General features: G+C 40.7%; 1 long non-coding RNA gene across 1 annotated transcript in view; it reads left to right on the top strand.

Moving 5' to 3' along the window:
• LOC132019441 (uncharacterized) overlaps positions 1-13,797 on the top strand; it is a 183,893-nt gene extending 170,096 nt beyond the window's left edge. The window contains exons 9-10 of the long non-coding RNA XR_009404774.1: positions 9,952-10,022; positions 13,686-13,797. This is a non-coding gene — a long non-coding RNA (uncharacterized LOC132019441). The remainder of the gene's footprint in view (positions 1-9,951; positions 10,023-13,685) is intronic.
• The last annotated feature ends 7,973 nt before the right edge of the window (positions 13,798-21,770 follow it).

Here is a 21,770-nt window from a genome sequence, read left to right as displayed (position 1 = left end):
ATGTTATGAAGGCACTCAAACAGCCCCATGGAGAAATACACATCATGAGGAAACAAGGTCTCCTGTAAACAAGCAGCACATAGTTTCCAGACATGTGAGTGCGCCATCTTGGAAGCAGATTCTTTAGCCCCAGTCAAACCGTCAGATGACCGTAACCCTGGCCAACATCTTGACTGCAACTTCATGAAAGATTGCCCAGCAGAACATTAGCTGGTCCCTAAGTCCTCACAGAAACTGTGAGAGATGAATGTTTATCATTGTTTTAAGCCACTAAATTTTCTGGTAATTTGTTATGGAAAAAACATAAATAAAATGCCTTTTTTTGGAAACAAAACCAAAACAATTTGTGCATACACAAACCTGATAATAGTTCTTTCTTTACTCTGCCAGTAGTATGTATGCACACACCAATTCTAGAGAGGAAATTTTGGAAATTTTTCTGGAAATTTCTTTTCTGCATCCAGTTTAATTCAGCAGTGCTTCTGTTATTGTTCTTATATGAGGATGGAGAAAATAATATGCATAGAATAAAATTAATATTTTTATGTTTAACAAGTCTAGTTACATTATAAAACAAGACTCCTATGACAACACATAACAAATAAGATCCTCAAAAAAAATCAAAGCAATAAGGTATAAAGGAGAAAAACAGTCTCTCTCAAAATAGTATATTTCTATCCTGAAATATATCTTCTTTTAATTATCCGTAGCATGGAGCTAAAGAACATTCTTGTTATTTGTTCTCATTTTGAAGACATTTATACATCCCCTAGTCATAATTAATTTTCAAATTTTGAAATCAAAAGTAATATTAAATCTTGCTAAATCTTGCGACTAGGAATTGCTATCTAGCATCCACCATTGCATTTTTTAATATTAAAAAAAGTAAAGTCATCCTTCTAATGACCCAAGAATTTAATCTTATACTGCTATTAACCTAAAGCTAAAATTGAACATCAAAACATTCCTCCATATAAAAACTGAACTGTACTGTTATATCATTTAATTGAATCTTTAGATCTAGCTCCAGTGTATCACTTCCCAACTGCACTGGGAAGTTACTGCCAAATTGCTCCTATGATTCTCAATTTCTTTCTTACAAAATATCCTGATGGGTATAATGTGATCATCATTTACATGATCCAAGATTAAGATGATAATAAAAAGGAATTAGATCAAAACACCAGCTAAAGAATCCTTCAGTATGTATTTCTTTGTAATAATAACCACACTATTTTTGTAGTAGTCTGTGAGGATTCTGATAATCTATAGATTAAAGACTGAGTAAAATTCATTAGATGATCCAACAAATATTTACTGAGCTCTGATTAGATGCCAGGCATCAATCCTAGAGTTTGAGAAGCAATGAACAAGGAACATCAACTCTCTGCTTCATGGTCTTCATATTGCAATGGTTGGCAGACAGACCAAAAGCAGGTTTAAAAAAAAAAAAAAACAGATTGTTTCTGGTGGTGGTAAGTGTTGTGAAGAAAATCCAGAGTGATGTGTAAGGGGAAACTTTGTAAGGGGTGGTCAAGGAAGGCATCTCTCAGGACGTGATGCAATCTGAAACTCTGGATCAGAGCATTCCAGTTGGAGGAAGTATCTGATGACATTGAATCATTTCTTTAGGTGATGTACCATTCGTTTTTTATACCTCTAAAATTCTAAAACACACCGCAAAACATTGTCAAATATATTTTTGTTTCTTGGTTTACACAGCAGTACTCTAGATTTGATCCTAGCACAGATATGATGATCATGTGCAAAGGGTCAAATATCTTGACTTATCTTCACCTATACCTTAGAAACCTTGGCTAATGACAAATCCCTTGGGAATATTAGGTATCCGATTTATCTGGTTCTGAATTCTTTCCTCATTCTCAAGGATTCTGAATTGATGTGGGAAAAACTGGTGGTGTTGGATGTTTATGAATTGTAAGACTAAGATCTTAAAGTCCTTTGTTATTCTATGCAAGAATTGTTCTTTTCCGTCAGCCAGCCTCTTAAACTAACATCATTTTGAAGTTTAGCCAGTTCAGAGACTCCAGAATCAACGATAATGATAGGTGTTTATAGAATCATGTTTCCAGGTACCTGCCCATGAAGTAGCTTAAGACACACAGTAGCTTTCCACCAATGAAGATGGTATCACAAAGTAGAGGTTTCCCATAAAGTAGCTGGAACAACATGCCATAAAAGGCTCTCTTACCCCCCTCTTAACCCCTCAAAGATTTCAGTAAACCCATCCAGATCTGTGTCTAGAGGCCTCCCTACAGTTTCTTTTATAAATTCCTAAATACTTCTTCTCAGAGGTTTTTCTCTGCTTGGGTCCATACAAGTTAACTCTCTCCTACTCTGCTGATCTGCACACAAGCCCCCCTGATGCAAGTTAAAAAAACAAAACAAAACAAACCACGTCCACCAAATATGAAACCAGTTCCTTCATTTTAGCTGAGATTTGTGCGGGAGGGAAGAGAGGAAGCGCCGGGACAGAGGGAAGCCGCTTTCCGCCCTCCCAGTGACGGCAGCCCAGCGTGATCTCGTTTCGCTGGGCTGGGAAGTTCCTGCCCAGTTGCTCCCTTTGTCTCAGAAACATTCCGCCCACACCCTTAGCCCCTCGGGGGCTCCCTTCTCCTTTCCCTGCTTCTATCAGGGTCCTTTTCAAAGTAAATACATCCATCCCCCTTTCGGAGAGAAATTTTGGTGCAAACCAGCAATAAAGTAACGTTCCCCCACCTTATCGCACACGACGCCCCAATTCTTATCTTGGGGCCACTGTAGTTGGACTAGACCTCACGAGGGTTCGTGCATTTCTGAGCCTTTATCAAAAAGAAAATAGTTTGAAAACGAAGTGGAGCCACAGGGAGGGGTGCTTAGAGGGGAGGAACTAACAAGTGGTTTCCCACATTTGCTCAAAGGGGAGGCTGTTGATCTGTGAGGTTTGTCACCCCCCACCCCCACCCCCACCCCCCCACCCCCTCTTCCAAGGGCAAGTTACATACAGAGAAGAGCGGACCTTTTCACTTTCTATAGGATCGTATCGTGCTGCAAACTGCGACTGCTTGTAGTGAGCTTTTGACACATTTCTTTCAAGTTGCTCTGTATACCGAGGGGTTTTGCATTCTCTGATCCTCCTCTCTTAATTTGAGAGATTGCCACACACAAGATGACATCAGGAATTCCTGCACTTCATTAGAAACAGCCTCTACTCTATCCACTTAGGTTTAGATGGTGAGGATGGCTTTTCTTTCTTTTCTTTCTTTTTTTTTTTAAGATTTTATTTATTTATTTGATTTATTATAAGCAGAGAGGGGGAAGCAGGATCCCTGATGAGAAGAAAGCCCGATGCGGGACTCGATCCGAAGACCCCAAGATCATGACCTGAGCTGAGGCAGAGGCTTTAAACCACTGAGTCATCCAGGCGCCCTAGGATGGCTTTTCTAAAAGAAATACATTTATCAGAAAGTCACCTAGAATTTCTAAATATAGGGTAACTTCCTGAAACAGCAGGAGCTCCTGCCTTTGGATACTTTATTTATGTGATATAATGAATTCTGATTCCTTTGAAATTGACAAGTAAATATAAATAAAGGAAAAAATGACTTTTTTAAAAATGGAAACATTACATGGCTATCTTCGCTTTCACATCATTACATGTGCCTGGCCAAGTTGATCATGAGCATGTAAACTTTTATGCCATTGAAAGGAGCATAATTTTCACATAATTTGGAGGTGTGATTGTTACTCAAACGTTCATGCTCAATTATGATAAACAAATGCCCATAGAATTAATTCAGCTGGGCCTGTATTTCTATGATCAGGCCCCCCTCTCTCCTTTCTTGACCCCTGACTAGTAATTTCCTCTGACTCGCTTTAATCACGTTTTATCCTCACAGTGCTTCTTAATAAGGTCCATTTTTGCCATCTCTCTGCAATGAAATGCTGTTTGTGTAGTTTGATCTGCGGGACCTAAATGATCTCTGCAGTCAGGGCCACAGATTGTATGTCCCACGTGGACAGAGAATGATCGACTTTTTTTAAATTCAGACTGAATTTATTCAGAGCTTACAAAAATGTTTTACACTGAGCTCTTTCATTTGCAAAGGAACGGAAAGAAAGAGAACACACTCCCCTCCCAACCCAGAATAAAAGGACACCAGGAGAAGCTTGGGGAGCAGAGGGAACAGAGGGCCCAAAGAACAATGCAGGAGGGGTGAGCATCTCCTTCAGCTTCAGCAGGGAGCTGAGAGGGGGGCTAACTGGAGGAGGAGGATGGTGGCAGGGAGCCTTGCTTCTTGGGCCAGGGCCCCTTGCAAAGAGGGGTGTTGCAGCAGCTGAAGCACGCTGGGCTCAGTTTCTCAGGGGAGGGAAGCTGTTCTCCTTAGCAAATGCCCACAATGGCTTCCAAAGCTATTATTAATAATAGAGATGACTCACCTAATCAGTTTTCTCGCTGCCTCTGTTTGACCACCTCATGGAAAAGCAAGTGCAAGAATGCAACCCAGACAAAACAGAAATGACCATTTTCCCAGCCACGCTGCTTGGAACTTTAGTTGTCTGGTTTCCACAACCGTGAGTCTCTTCATGCACCCAGGGACCCTACCAGCTCTGTAAAAATCAGGTGCCCTGGGAAGACGACAGAACAGTAGGATCCAACCTAAGTAGTGTATGTTTAAAAAATAAGGTGACATTTGAATGTCTAAGATATTGAGAAATACACCATGAATTTACTTTTAGGGCAGTGAAGCATTCAAACACTCAACCTGCCTCCTGACGGGCATCTTTTCGAGAAGCCTAAGGGTTAGACACAACACTCTGAGTATCATTAACATGTGGATTCTGTTCCCTTACACAGACAGTTATTAAACACCTACTGTATTCAAGATATCATGAGGATCACAACATGAGTAAAATCATTCATTTCCTCAAGAAAGGCATATCCTCACAGAGAATGGAGAGGTTGTTAGTGTTAAAAATAACCCTGACAAATATTTACTGAGTGTGGACCAGGTATCAGATGCTCCATATGCATTATCTCATGGAATCTTCATGACAACTGTCTATAAAAATGATGAAAAGAGGACAATTTTAGGTGAAACAAGGAATTTAACACTTCATGAAGTGGACAGTCTCCTGAGGCCAGCAAAAAGGGGGTAGAAGACAAGAAACTTTTACAAGATGAAGAATAAAGAACTAGAAAGAGAAAAATAGAAAATATCTGATTGGGGCACCTGGGTGGCTCAGTGGGTAAGAGCCTCTGCCTTTGGCTCAGGTCATGATCCCAGAGTCCTGGGATTGAGCCCCACATTGGGCTCTCTGCTCTGCGGAGAGCCTGCTTCCTCCTCTCTCTGCCTGCCTCCCTGCCTGCTTGTGATCTCTCTCTCTCTGTGTCAAATAAATAAATAAAATCTTAAAAAAAAAAAAAAAGAAAAAGAAAAGAAAAGAAAAAAGAAAAAGAAAATATCTGATTGTCTCAGACCACATAGTCAACCTGGTTTGGGGTAAGAAGGCCCGGAGTTGGCTTGGCCCAGGGTTTGGGGCTAGCTAACTGAATATACTGGTTTTGGTCAAGCAGAACCATTTACAGAGACACAAAAGCACTCTAAGTTTGGGTTTGCTGATGGGACACCTTGAGCAGGAGTGGCCCCATCTTGGGCCTAGAAATTTATTTCAACACAACTGTAAGATATAAGGACTGTTATTCTCTTTGTTTGCAGATGAGGAAACAGAAACAGAGAGGTTAAAAATGTACCAAACCCAGAAGAAAGTAGCAAAGCCAGAATTCAAATGCTGAGTCTGCTGTCAGCATTTCCATCCCTAAGTCATTGTCTACACTGCGCCCATGATCGTGACGATCATGACGATCCCGCTGGAACAGAGAGCGGGGAGCACACGAGTAGAGAGAGCTAGGAGGGAAACTTCACAAAGTTTGGAATGCTCTCTCTCTCCCCACCTCTCTCTCTCTCTCTCTCTCTCTCTCTCACACACACACACACACACACATACAGTCCTTTCACTTGAACTGAGAAAACTGAAAGCATGATTCAAAGAAAACATGAGAGGAAAAAACATGTCACCGTTCCCATTCTCACCTCTAAATATCACTGATCAATTTATTTTAAGAAAAGGGTTTTAGGGCTGAATTACCCTGATCATTGTTTAGATTTACCACTTTATACACAGAGCCAAAACTTCCCTAACCCAGACTCACACTCAGACAACTTTTATAAGGAAAATGAGCTCTATGAAATAGAAATCACTTTCATCATGCTCATGTAATCCCAGAGGTGTCAGCTATCCAATATTCTAGAATTGTCAAGATTTTATTTCTAACCATGGTCCCCTATTTTAAGGCCAAAATTCTCAGTGTTTTGAGCGCAGGTTACTCTCATGTATTGGGTCTAGCTGCTGGATTGCTGGGCTGCCTTTCATGAATTTAACACCCAAGTAAATCAAGGTTTTTCAAAGTTGATTAAAATCCTCATTAGGCAAACATTGGTAACATAGAGAAGAAAATTAGATCTCTCTCCATTGCTTCAATTCCCAGATTTGTTACTGAAGTCCTTTATGATTTTTAGTTGGATTCAGATGGAGACACACAGATAACTAGTTAAGGCAAACAGTAATATCAACACGTGATTTAAAAAAAATAAAGAGAAACAAGATATGAGAAGAAATCAGCCCTAGCAACAGAAAATAACACAAGTAAACAAGGCTAGCGGTAGTCTCCATGCTCCCCAGTCTCAACAATTTCCTTTGCAACACACATGCACATTTCCGCCAACAACAATGTCAAAACTGGGGCTACATCCTAACAACGTCCTACCATCCTCTTTCCTTCCCTTGCCCTCCTACTACAGCCACCCCCGTGCGTGGTCCTATATCTCGGCATAAACTCTTCCCCAGCTTAAGCTCTTTTCCTGCACACAGCTGAGGAAGAGGCTGCCAGGTGTTCCCTGGTTAACCCTGACCTTGCTCTTAACAGAGCCTCATCCCATCAAGGGGAGGAGTAGCCCCACTGGTCTCTGCGGGAGCCCAGACTGCATTGTCACACAGCCTCAGATCAGCACGGAGATCTGGACTCTCACTTCCTATGTGGCCATGGGTATAGCATTGACACTCCGCCTGCCTCCGTGTCCTCACAAATAAAACCTAGACAGTGCTTACCCCATAGAGTTTTCACACGGATTAAATCAACTTTGTTTAAAAAGATGAGTATCAGAGGCATGGTAATGCTCACCCGTGCATCTTTCTTTCCTTAAGGCTGCCCCCCAGTTCCCTGAGATTGTGGACTGTACTGAAGGGTGTTTCCTCCCTACGCTGTACTACCTCTTCTGGGTTTTTCCTACTCTGTCCCCACCTTCTGTCAAAATGACCTATCCTCACACTCCCAGACAATCTGGTCTCTACTATGGGGGCTACTTGCCTTTCCTTTTCTGCATTTTGCCTTTGATAACTACACCCTGCCTGTGCTCAGCCTCTGCTATGGTCTGAATACGTGTGTCCCTCCAAAATTCACATGCTGAAACCTACCCCCACCCCCACCCCACCCCCCGTGACGGTATTTGGAGGTGGGGACTTTGGGAGGTGATTAGGTCAGGAGGGTGGATCCCTTGTGAACAAGATGGGTTTTCTTAGAGAATGGACCCCAGAGACAGCCCTCTGTACTTCTGCTGCTTGAGGATGCGGCAAAAAAGCCACCTATGAACCAGGAAGCAGGCTCTCGTCTGACCCAGGATCTGTCAGCACCCTGACCTTGGACTTCCTGACCTCCAGAATTCTGAGAGATAAATTTCTGTTGTTGATATAAGTCATCCGTCCAGTCAGTGGTGTTTTTGTTACAGCAGCCTGAAGGGACTAAGCTGCCCCTGGCAGCTGACAAAGCATCGTCCTTGTCAAGCCCTCATTTGTTCCTCCTCATGTTCCTGTAACAGAAGCAAGATGAGTATTATTTCTCCTTGTTTTATATTAAAAAAAAAAAAAATCAAGGGGCTAAGCAATGAAAGGATCTGCTCCAGGTCACACCAAGAAAGAAAGGGGTAGAGTCAGGGATGGGTGCCAGGTGTCCCATCTTGTGATCCCTTTCTCTTTTCCACTGTTTTGTTCATCCAACAGCTCTCGGTTGAGTGCCGGCTTCGCCATTCCAGAGCTGAAAACACGTCGGAGAGAGAAGCAATGTCTCTGCCAACATGAACTTCCATTTCGGTTACAAAAGACTTATTGAAAACAAATTAATTCTTATGTAATAACATAAACAATATGTAATGTCGGATAGTTATAAGTGCTGTGAAAAAAATAATGAAGCAGGATAAAGGGATAAACAGAAAGACGGATGGGGGCAAAAGAAGGAGCCCCTTTAGATAGGATCGTCCTGAAAAACATCCGTTCCTCAGAGATCTGAGGAGACCGGGGGAAGAGTTATGTGAACATCCACAGAAACAGCATTCCAGCCAGAGGGAAGAGCAAGGACAAAGATCCTGAGGTGGGTGTGTCCTGCCGGGTTGAAGGAACACTATGTCCATTGAACATTAATTTTACTGGTTGTTATTAGGTGTTACTTGAAAGAAGCATGTTGTGGTCCAGTAAGTTTCCGAGGCTCTGGGCAAAGCAGAACTTCCGAGAGCCTCTGACATACAAATGCACTCCCGCGAATCTTCTCAAGCAAGCTACAGCGCCCACAACATTGCACAATGTTATTCAGCCATGGAAACCTTTCCTCAAGGAGCATCTCAGGGGATTATTGTTCCACAGAACACTCTGGAAAATGCTGCACCACACCCTGCTTTTACTGGAAAGAGGAAGTTGGGCCAGGAACTAGAACTCCAGGCCCTGTGTGAAGCCATCGGAGGACACCTAGAGAGGCACCGAAATCATTATCAGGCGGTGGCCAGCTCCACTTACCATAGAGGAGAAGGTTCAGGAGATTCTGGTTTTTGTCGACTATCTGAAAATCCTCTTGGCTCCTATTTCCTGTCTGAACCTCCAGTGTTTTCCATGATTTAACCCTCGTGAGTTGATTCCAGGCTCTGCGGACCTTTCTTAGTGCTCTCATTTGAGGAAATAGCAGGGCAGAGCAGGAATGGGGGGGTGCTCCCCTTCCCGGTGCACCTCTGTGGGGAAGGAAGGACATGGGCGATTTCCATTTCCCTGAATGAAGTGTGCCCTCCGTCACCTCCCCTGCAGCTGAGGACAGGAATTCAGCTCCCAGCCTTGTGCCCTCGTCCCTGTGCTCTGAGCTCTGGCTACCATGGATAGACACATCGAGAAGTCATTCAGCTGCAGACAGGTGCGGATGCGGCAAGAGGAAGACGCCCATTTGGCAGGAAAACTGCCAGCTGTGAAGAATGCTGATCACTGCTTCACTTGGGAAGAATTCCCAAGCCCTCTGCAAGCGAGGAAGCCAGGAAATGAATGGGAAGCAGCTGGAGTGGGCCAGGGAGAAGGGACAGCCCAGAGAGAGCAGGAGAGGGCCAGACAGTGGCCTGACCCAAGGGAGCCCAGCAGAGGTCAGCGGGGCCAGCTCCTCCAAAGAAGGCTATGAGAGGGAGAGGTTGGTCCCAGGGCTATCACCCAGCAGCTGGACCAAGTCATGTCAGAAAAAAGTGCCAGGGGCACCTAGGTGGTTCAAGTCCGTTAAGCGCCTGCCTTTGGTTCAGGTCATGATCCCAGGGTCATGGGGTCCAGCCCTGCATTTGGTTCCTTGCTCAGCAGGGAGCCTGCTTCTCCCTCTCTCTCTGCCTGCTGCTTGTACTCTCTCCGTCCGTCGAATAAAATAAATAAAATCTTTAAAAAAAGAAAAGGAAAGAAAAAAGTGCCAGCAAGAGTCATCAGTTGGCTTTAAAAAAATAAACTGTATAAATAAATGTTAATTCCAGATGTTGCTTACTCCTAAAATACATAAAATGTAAGTGATCAAGTGAAAAATACTAAATGAATTCTTTCTTTCAGGACTTTCAAAGAAATCTTGCAAGAAAAGATTTGGCTAAGAGCTTGACCACAGATGAACAAATGTATTGCAGGTAAAACGAGAATTTTTTTCATTGTGATGCCTTGTCATTGGGGTTTTAAAAAGAGTCTACTTAGAAGAAGAAAAAAAAAGTAGACTTAAGACGGTGATCTATACACAGCTAAGAAATTCTACTGAACACGGCAAATGCCCCAGGCCAGAATTTGTGGGCATTTACTCTTCATGTGACAGAATAGATCAAATTAAAGATAAAAGAACTGTTATAACTTGTGTGAAGAGTTGAGAGCTTGCCGAGCACCAGACATGTTGCACACACCACGTGTAACGTGTACAACAAGCGAGCGTTACCGTGCCTGTTTTACAGAGGAAGAAACCGTGGTTATGCAACATGTGTGATGCCACAAGGTTAGTTAAGAGGGTGGTGTAGGATGCAGAGCCAGACCTCTCGGACCGGAAAGTCAGGCCCTTTCTGCCATCACACACCACCTGCATTATTGCATAGAGAGCAGTCTAAGGCACCCGGGACTGAGGGCTCGCAGAGCAAAGGATCACGGACCTCCTCTCTAGCGCCCCCTCCCACCCACTATCAATGTATAAGATACATTTATTTATTTATTTATTTATTTATTTATTTATTATTTACTTGAGAATGGGGGAGAGCCGGTGGGGGTGGGTGCAAGAGGCAGAGGGAGAGGGTGAAGGAGAAAGGCAACTACAGGGCGGATCTCACTCTCACGACCCTGAGATCATGACCTAGGCAGAAATCAAGAGTCGGGCCCTCCAGCGACTGCACCACCCAGGCACCGTACAGAACACATTTTTTTTTTGTATCCTTTTTTTCAGCTGTCGGGAAGATCACTAAATATTTGTCTGATGCTTTGAGAGAATTAGAAGGAAAATCCTAGATTGAAAAAAAGAATTAATATCTCATGGGATAGATGGGATAGATCAGACATAAACTTGGACTGATGTGACTGCTCTAAGTCACCCACATGTTGGTAGCTTTGAAACCTTATGGGAAGCTGCTGGGCTAGAACTCCGTGAGATTGTAAAGGTAATCACAGAGCCTTGGTCACTCCTTGCCAGCTTCTGGGACACTTGGTATTCTTACTCTTCTACTGGTCAAACCGCTCTTTAATTCTGAAGACCTTTCCAGAAGTAGGCAGAGATTCAATCCAATAACTATCCAATTGGACTTGGCAGGGTCTATGTGAAACCCTTATACAACCTCATATACTTGATCACTTAAGCGATAAATTTGCTCTGCTCCCTCCAACAAATCTTCCTAGAGTTAAATGTCGCTCATGTTCTTGACTAAAGATAAACAAAATCCTTTCTGTTTAATTTGCTTTCATTTTAATATCCAATTGTTCAATTAATTAAGCCTACTAAGTGTCCCAGCCACATGTCCCCACAAAAAAAGAGAGAGGGGATTGGCTTCCAAGAGCCATTGCTCACTGCTGTTACCTATACATTTTGTTCTATGGACAACAACACTGTGCATTTACACATTTTTCAGTACATATCTGGTGATACATAATCAGGGCTGAAAGTAGTGCCTCAACTCCCCACCTCAGTGATAGTTTGACCAGTATATAATTCATGTAATCCCTTAGGGTTGCCAACTAACTTAAATAATCTAACTTCAGTTAACAAATGGTAGCTGTGAGGGGGCACCTGGGTGGCTCTGTGGGTTAAGCTTCTGCCTTCGGCTCGGGTCATGATCTCAGGGTCCTGGGATCGAGCCCCATGTCGGGCTGTCTGCTCAACGGGGAGCCTGCTTCCCCCTCTTTCTCTGCCTACTTGTGATCTCTCTCTCTGTCAAGTAAATAAATAAAATAAAATCTAAAAAACAATCAAATAAAAAACAAATGTGTAAGGAAAGAGAATACATGCTTCAGCCACGTCAATATAATATGCAGTGATATTATCATATCTTAAAAAGAGGGAAGTTTATGAAAACATGTTACCATAGGTTTTATTAATGGTCTCTGTTCCCATACCATAACCCACAGATTGAAACTATCTACAATTGGAAGAGAAATTAAGATACAAAATTAATCCACATCCATAAAACCACCAAGAAAGTTAATAACAGTATGCAGCCTAGAATCTAGTTCAATTTAAGTTCAACATTAAAGCTACCGCATGAAAAGTCCTTTGTAGTAAAATGAGCTTTAATTTTTAGAGGTTTTGTAGCCATTCTTGTAATCATTCAAGGTCAAATGCAAAAAGAGCAAAAAAGAACAAAGCTTGTCTATGTTTGAAAAAAAGTGGCGAATTTCCTTTCAATCTTGTCCCTATTTCAACAAACTGAAACCAAGCCATTCTGGCCTGGTTATATGCAACCATAGTCACACTTACTTGCCTTTTCCAATTTGTTGCAGCTTTAAATGATTTATTTTAACATTTGGCACCAAAGCAACATCTGTTTTATGCACAGGTAGAGTTATTTTGTGCTCTGAGGACAGTGGAGCAACTTCATTTATGTCCTGGATAATCTGAATACCACTATCCCAAAATGAATTTCTTTGGGTGAAAATATTGCCCCCTATTCAAATATAAACATGCATATTTTTATCATGTATTGGGATCACCTGGAGGACGAGTATCACTACTTACAACATACAATTTGGATGTTTGATAAAGGACTTTACAGGAAGGAAAATAGTTTCCCTGGTGTTAAGCTTGAGAATACTGTTTGGGGTCCAAGCACTAAATGCCTTTGTGTTTTGCTGAGAGAGGACCTTCCCAAGTTAAACAAGAGAGAAAGAAATACTCAAGTGTGTCCTAGACAATTCTCGGATAATCAAAAGGTGAACAACTCTTCTTGAAATCGTGGCTAGCTAATGTTTTATTCTGATATCTTTAGTCCTTTCTCTTCTTTCTTTCCTTTATGTTTTTAGTTCCAACTTCTCCTCCCTAATTGCTGTGTAAGACTCTTCCCTTGATCCTTCTGTATTCCTCTGAAAAACATAGTTATGTCTAGGGGGAAAGAATCATTTAGGTCATCAATCTTTTTTTGTTTTTATTCTCAAAGCCTCTCAGAGACCAAGAAAAAGCCATTTTCTTTTCATTCTTTCTTTCTTTCTGGTTTTGTTTTGTTTTTTGTTTTTCTAGCCTCTTTTTTAAAAAATTTTCTATTTTTTTTAAAGATTTTTATGTATTTATTTGAGAGTGAGAGAGAGAATGAGAGAGAGGGAGCTTGAGAGGGGAGAGGTCAGAGGGAGCAGCACACTGCCCTCTGAGCAGGGAGCCTAGTGTGGACTCGGCCCCAGGACTTGAGGATCATGACCTGAGCCAAAGGCAGTTGCTTAACCAACTGAGCCATCCAGGTGCCCCTGTTTTGTTTTTTAAACCTCTTGTCACTAAAGAGGAAGATATACCTGAATGGGGTTACAAAAATTAATGTTAACATTTGGCAAAGTAATGCTTTTAGCACTCTGCCCACCCCACCCCCTACAAAACAGTGTCATATTCACAGGATAATGGCAGGGTTTATTCAAAAAATATTAATTCATCATGATGTAATCCAGTAAGAAGATGCACATTTGAAGTTGGAGGATCTGTTGTATCACTGAGACTCTACATGTGACCATGTTTAGAGATAACGCATCAAAGAACCAAATTTAATGTCATTTGTGTATATGATGCCAGTCATGATAAGACCTTATCCCCTAGGGGGGAAAATGTTTGACAATGTGCTTTCTTCTAGAACAGGGAAGGAAAGGGGAGATGAGATTTTGGATTGCCTCTTTGACCATTCAAATCTCAGAAAAAGGGAGCTTCAGTCTGAGTTCCTTCGAAAGCATCATCCCAGCAAGAAGAATTTAGTAAGTAATGCATTACTTCTCCCATAATGCCCAACCCAACAGTCAAAGTCCTAACAACAGAAGTCCCAACAGACTGCACCAGTCCTATCAGCTGTGGAGCACAGAAGTATGTTCATACTATTCAATCATCAAATGTTACAATAGTAGCAACACAAAAAATTTAACTTAATAACATAACATCATCTTTTTTAAATTATTAAAATACAGTAGTATTTTACAGTAGTATTTTAAGAGTGGTTTAAAATAAACTGCTCATGAGGCAATTTTCAAAGAGGAAACAATTCTCAAATTTTTGTGGCTCTGGATGATTTTCAGTGTATCTGTCAGGTAACACATATCACTGATCTACCTGATCACATACATTTGACCCTCATGGTTATGCAGTGGTTTCTTTAATTTTAAAATACAGTGAGCAAGTGATTTTTCATCCTAGCTCTAATAACAGAGTTAACCTACCACCACATTTCTTTGGCTGTTTACAAAACATACGGTTTATTTTTTTCAACCTTTCGGCTTTGCTTGAAATGCTGGGCAACAGAAAAGAATTGAGTTCATGACTCATCAGCTTATTAGGCCACTCTTCTCAGTGACTAGAAATGCTGCCCTCAGTCTCCTTTTTATGATGCTGATAAAGGAAGGGAACCTGTGCGAAGGAGTTAGTTAAATGATTCGAAATGTCATTGCTCAACACTGGAGATGTATTAATTTGTAGTCCTATAATTGGAAAACAGGATATGAAGTCGTTAGGCGCTGGCTGGCCAGCTGGTCAACCAAATAGTATACCATTATAAAAGCAAACGGAAATGTCAGACAGCTCTTCCCTAAGTGCATCATAAGACTTATTTTGCAAATGCTTTTCTGTTTCATTGGTCCATTTGTAGCTTTTTATTTGCTTTAGCTTCTAGCTAAAACATACTTCACAATGACTGTGTCCTTTCTGAAAATTATCTGTACTAATTTCCAAAGGACAGTTTCTCTGCTTAGCAATATGAAGTAACATTTGTGGTTGCTGTGGAAAGTAGTACAGTTAATGAGATTACTGTTAAATCAATAACACTATGAAATGCAGGGAGACTCCAGTTCTATGTGTTTCCCTCTTGTGACATTGTTTGACACGTTGTTTGATCACACTCTATGATCACACTATTTCAAATAGCTATATGAGCCACATAATATACAGAAATTATACAAACAGATTCATACGCATAGGAAACAAAAGGCATTAGGAAATCAAAATCTGTATTTAGCAATTAAAGCAAAAGTATTTTGGTAAAATTACAAAAATGATATTGAACATGACTTAACAGAAGTACCGGCTGATGAAGCATTTTTCTGCATTTAGTGATCATAGCAACCAAAGAAATACCATAGGAAACACATTTGATAAGATGAGTATACATCAGAGATTCCCTAAAAAAAAGAGGAGTAAAAGAATGTACATATAACTGCATCCAGACCTAGACAGAAATGAACATAGTGTTGCATAGAAAGCTGTTTAAGTTTGAAGAGTTAATTACATTAATCCTTGAAAATGCGAGAAACATTGTTTTAAAAACACTGGAATAAAATTAGGGGCACCTGGGTGGTTCAGTGGGTTAAGTCTCTGTCTTCAGCTCAGGTCATGATCTCAGGGTCCTGGGATCGAGTCCCCTATCAGGCTCTCTGCTTGGCAGAGAGCCTGCTTCCCCTCTCTCTCTGCCTACTTGTGATCTCTCTCTCTCTCTCTCTCTCTGTCAAATAAATAAATAAAAATATTTTTTAAAAATAAAATAAATAAATAAAAATACTGTAATAAAATTAAATATTTACTATGGAAAAGATGTAGCTTTGAGTAAGATAGTGTATTCAACTAAATAAAGGTGTGGACACAACATATTTCAGTCATCCTGTGACCTTAACTTTAAAGAAAGCCTGAACAAGACTTTTTTTAAAGAGAGAGGAAGGAAAAAGAATAGGCCAAAGAAAAGATTTTGATAAGAAGTTTTCTGAAATATCAAAAGATTTCCATAGTCAACACAACCAGAGTCCTCTGGGTGATAAGTCAGAAACATTGTATGTGGAGACCAAATTCTCCCCTGCTTCACACAAGAGGACTTTAATTTCAAGGAGTCTGCAGTAGATAAATCTAACTTGCTAAAGTAAATTCTAACCATCGAGCTGTGAAATATTGAAGACTCTTCACACTCAAGAAATAATTTCTGTGAGTTTCTAAGAATGCACAAGAGAAAACACAAGATTAGGAGATTTTACTAATAATACTCTTTCAGGATATACACCTACTTTAAAGAGTTTTTTTTAATTAATTTATTTGACCAAGAGAGAGTATAAACAAGGGGAGCAGAGGGAGAGGGAGAAGCAGGATCCCAGGTGAGCAGGGAGCCCAGTTCGGGGCTTTATCCCAGAAGCTTGAGATCATGACCTGAGCTGAAAGGAGACATTTAGGCACCCTGGGCATATACCTTCTTTATTTCACCAGTCCCTAAGAAGCTTTCGCAAATATGCCACAACATCAATCAATCCCTGGTGGAATTCCTAATTCTGCCTCTTAACATCTACTATGTAGCTGTACTTGAGAAATCTGGGATGAAAATCAACCCAAAGCTGGGTTCATGACAATCATGAACACCTCAACCTCCAAGAGAGTGCTATTTAACAGGCTTTCCCAGATATACAAAAGAAAAGGATTCTCTTCAACTTTTAGATTCCCCGCTCTCTCTAGGATTCAGCTTAATGGTAAGATTTGCCCAATCCAACCCCAGCTACCAGCCTACCTCAAGCTGCTGGAAATTACTCTATACTAGAACTTTGTCCCATCCCCATAAAAAAAGGAAACTGTGTGTGAAGGTAAGTGATATTCCAGTTGAACCCATCCCAACTCAAGGACCCTTTATTATCCATTGCACAATGTTGCTTCCACAAAGGAGGTAGGTAGATGAAACCCAACTGAAACACAATCACATCTAGAAAAAACTGTAAAATTACACTGTAAAAAAAATGTAGCCTTATTCTGCCATGATTCTTTAATTATGCTGATAGAGAATCATATAGAATACTCCCCTCTGAGCCAATAGACATGAAAATTTTTATTCTTTTTAAAAAAATATTTTACCCAATAAATTTTACCCAATAATATTTTACCCAACTGAACAATTAGTTCAGTTTTTTTTTTTTTTCCAAACCAACACTGTGAAAAGCACCAGAGAAAGAGATGAAAGTTACTTGATAAATCTGTACTAAAAGATGTGTCCTGGAGAAGACAGGAAAGATCAGTGATAACTCTACAGCATAGCAAGCACTATCCTAGAGTTATGTGCAAGGAGTTGTGGGAATATACTAGAGGGCGTAGAATGAAGGGTCGGACGTGTCTGCTGAGTATTTCTGCTGAATATTGAAGAATAAGTGTAATACAGCCAGACAAATGACAGGGAAAGAATTTCTATGCAAAAGAACTACATAAGCAAAATTACCAAGGTAGGCAAGAGTACGGTATTTTGAAGGTATAGAAGCAGAATGTTGTGACTGGGAGCACAGAGGGCATGCTGGAAAATAAGATGGGAAGGAAACAAGATTAGATACTAAAGGATCTTGTATGCCTTGTTGATTTTCACTTTCATCTAGAAGGTGCCAAAGAAAGATTTTCAGCAGAAGAGTTACATAGTCATTCTTGGCTGTAGGGGGCAAAAATATTAGTATGTATAAGAAGAAATGGATTGTAGGGGCGCCTGGGTGGCTCAGTGGGTTGAGGCCTCTGCTTTCGGCTCGGGTCATGATCCCAGGGTCCTGGGATCGAGCCCCATGTCGGGCTTTCTGCTCAGCAGGGAGCCTGCTTCCTCCCCTCTCTCTCTCTGCCTGCCTCTCTGCCTACTTGTGATTTTTCTCTCTCTGACAAATAAATAAAATCTTAAAAAAAAAAAAAAAAGAAGAAGAAGAAATGGATTGTAGTAGGTCAGAGAGTTAGAACACCAGAAGCAATTTTCCAGAGACTCACAATGGACCAGCAGGTTAGCAGGATAATTCAAAAATAGAGTCAACAAGGTCTATGGGTCAGTTAGTTATGAAGCTGAGAAAAAGAAGAGTCTAGGATTTAATTGTAGGTTTCTGGCTGGGGCACCTAAGAGAGGAGCTAGAGAAGGAGCAATAGATTTCAGAAGAAAGATGTTAACTTCAGAACATTTTGGATTTGAGGTACCTGAAAATGCCTGAGGGAATGTGCCAGAGAAATGGTTGGAAATGGTCACTCAGAGCTCAGAGGTACCAGCTGGTAGAAGTACAGGTCTAAGAGTCAGCTGTGTACAGAATGAAAGTCAGGGGCATGGAGCACCTGGGTCACACAGTCAGTTAAGCATCTGCCTTTGGTTCAGGTCATAATCCCAGAGGGCATTGAGTCCCTAGTCGCATCAGGCTCTGTGCTCAGCAGGGAGTCTGCTCCTCCCTCTCTCTCCCTCTGCTTCTTCCCCTACTCCTTCTCTCTCTTGCAAATAAATACATAAAATCTTAAAAACAAACAGAAAAAAGAATGAAGGCCAAGGGTTCGGATGAGATAGCCCAGAAAAAGTATGTACCATTAGAATAGGACCAAGGAAGGGGTGCCTGGGTGGCTCAGTTGTTTAAGCTACTGCTTTCGGCTCAGGTCATGATCTCAGAGTCCTGGGATGGAGTCCGGCATTGGGCTCCCAGCCCTGTGGGGAGTCTGCTTCTCCCTCTGACCTTCTCCCCTATCATGTTGTCTCTTTCTCTCAAATAATTAAAATCTTTTTAAAAAGAGAGAGAGAGAGAGAGGACCAAGGAAGAACTTTGGAAACACTAACAAAATTTTTCCAAGCTAATGAGTTTCTTTTGGAGCGCTGCTCCTTGGGTAGCAATTCATGATTAATATTAGCAATATTCAGATGATAACTTAAGGCTTTTTTCAATATTTCATGCACTGGGCTAACACAAGATCATGGCTTCCTCAATGTGAACCCAAATGGCCCTATCGAGGACAATTACCCCAGATCCCAATATGCGACCTACGTAGAAACCATCAATTCAAACACCACTGCAGAAGTATTTCAGGGAATCCATGAAATCAAATTTATTTTCATGACAAAACTAGGCATTATTTGTCTTTCTCACTCTTGATATTTGCGATGACATGAAACAAAACTTCTGACACTTTAGCAAAAGGCAACCAAGTGCAGTAATTTTACGGGTAGTTACGGCATTCTTCACCACCATGCCTTCACATCAAAAAATTAATGCTGCTTTCCCTTAAAAGTATCTTTCCTGAAACAGTAAAAAGTATTAGTATCTTACATCTCAACTCCTGGGTAGAGCTTGTGTGATAAATTGGGAAGTACACATAAAGAGCTTTTGTTCACCAAAGTATACAACGAGTGTCTCTAGAAAAAGCATTTGTACAACTGTTGAAGTCTCAAGGCTGAACAAGGCCCTTCTTCTTTTCACAGACAACCATTTCTACTTAAAAGAGCAACTGACAAGGGTGCCTGGCTATTCAGTCAGTGGAGCATGTGACTCTTGATCTCAGGGTCATGAGTTCAAGCCCCACATGGGGAATAGAGCTCACTAAAAAAATGTTTTTAATTAATAATAATATAAACAATAAAAGAGCAATTGACAGAAAATTTATGATGACTCAGACATGGATATTAAGTAGACATTTTCTCAAAAAAATGAGTGAAGTGAACCTGTCAGTTCAAGGGAAATACCTTACAGTATTTGCTGCCAATGATAGAATTCAAGGTTAAAGTGAAAATTAGAGTTAAGGAAAATTTATGTCCACCACAGTCAGTTTGACAGTTCCCAATGCTTGAAGACTTTTCTGAGGATGTCAGTGGTAACATTAACAAATGTAATTTTTTAATATATATGATATATTGGGTCAACTTTTACATTTATATTATTCAGTGAACTAATATTTTCCAAATGATGGATGAATGATGCTATAAAATCAAAACATATGAAAGATTCATTCAAAGTACAAGATAGACCAATGGATTTTAATGTAACTGAGTACAAAAAGTTCACTGATGGGCATTTAGATTGCAACTAACTGTCACATTAGCATGTCATAGCAGTATTATTGCTGTTTTAAGTAGTTTAAAATCAGGGCACCTGGGTGGCTCAGTGGGTTAAGCCTCTGCCTTCAGCTCAGGTCATGATCTCAGGGTCCTGGGATCAAGCCCTGCATTGGGCTCTCTGCTCAGTGAGGAGCCTGCTTCCCCCTTCCTCTCTGCCTAGTTGTGATCTCTCTCTCTCTCTCTCTCTCTCTCTGTCAAATAAGTAAATAAATAGTTTAAAATCACTCAATTTTAATTTTGAATATGGTCCATTTTTTTAAAGATTTTATTTATTTATGTGACAGAGAGAGCAAGCCAAAGAGCACAAGCAGGGGGAGTAGCAGAGGGAGAGGGAGAAGCAGGCTCCCTACTGAGCAAGAGCCAGATGCAGGGCTTGATCCTCAGACCCTGGGATCTTGACTTGAGCCAATGGCAGACACTTAACCAAATGAGCCACCCAGTCTCCCAGAATATGGTAAATATTGATTAGATATAATCTATGTAAACAAAAGCTCTTTGGAGGCTTCAATAATTTTAAAGAATTTTTTAAAAGATTTACTTATTTGAGAGAGAGAGTGAGAGAGAATGCATACCTGTGGGTGGAGGGGAGGAGAGGGAGAGGGAGAGAAACTCTAAACAGATTCTACACTGAGCAACGAGCCTGATGCCGGGCTCCATCTCAGGACCCTGAGATCATGACCTGAGCTGAAACCAAGAGTCGGATGCTTGACTGACTCCACCACCCAGGTACCCCAATTTTTAAGAATTTAAAAGAACTTTGAGACCAAAAAGTTTGCAAACTATTCTTCAAGGTAAAACAAAACAGGTTTAGAAAAAGAGGATATTCTCACTGCTCCTTCGCACTCCAGACTTCTCTCCTACCTTCTCCTCAAGCCCTGCCTAAGCAGTCTTAAGAAATGTCAGTCTAATTCTTCTATCCACTGACCATCTTTGTCTACTTCTCCAATTCACCATTCAGTGACATGTCATGGTTTTCTTGCAGAAGAAATTTTGCATTCTCAAATCAAGAATATGCCCTTCTCAGAAGCTGTTCTGACCTACAATAACAAAACTATCTTCTCACGCTAATGGATACTTTTTTCCTTTTCACAGTATTTTTAGATTCATTAAAGACTGTGGTCATGTTTCTATGACTCTAGTCCATTCTTATTTTTGAATACCTTATGTTTTATTAGCTAAGCTGTTCAAGCAGAAAGATAATTATTGGGAACTCTCTTAGTCAATAAAATTTCATTAGATCATCTCTATGCACATCTTGAACTTTAATTATTGTGGTTTCATCATGATGTGTAAATACATTAAAATGAGTAAGTTATTCCAATCCTAATCAATGGAAGTAAACAGAAATTTTTATTTATGAGCAAAGAACATTCTTAATGAACCATCCACATGCCTAACTTAGGTTTAATGCTGGGGCAAATGTTTTAACTCAAGAATAACATGCTACCTATATATGTATATGAGTGTTTCCTATGCTTTCGCCTCTTCATTGAATACACACTTGAATTAAATGAATTCCTTCTACCCTAATTATATTACATTGCACTGAAATCATTTCGTTTCTAAGGCACATAGCCAGTGTTTTGGGGACCTAGCAATTTCCATTTCCTAGGTACACATAAAAGGCATTCTGACAAATACTGTGGACTGACAAGTAACATGGATAACATATATGCCAATACACTTCTAGCAGAGGTTGGGGAGGCAAAAGCTATATTTCTTAGACTCTTTTGAAGCTTGGGTCTGGGTTGATGGAGGATCCACCAATCAGATGCCATCATGTGGGAACTGCTTTCAGAATGGTATTAAGTGGGGTGAGAAATACCACCATTTGGGGTACGGATCAGGCTGGATCTGATTGAGGCTGCAGCCGTGTGACTCTGGACT

This window comes from Mustela nigripes, chromosome 6 (genome assembly GCF_022355385.1).
Source record: "Mustela nigripes isolate SB6536 chromosome 6, MUSNIG.SB6536, whole genome shotgun sequence".
Taxonomy (NCBI): Eukaryota; Metazoa; Chordata; class Mammalia; order Carnivora; family Mustelidae; genus Mustela; species Mustela nigripes.
The sequence above is the reverse complement of the archived record's forward strand: the minus strand, read 5'-3'. Positions and strand labels throughout refer to the sequence as shown.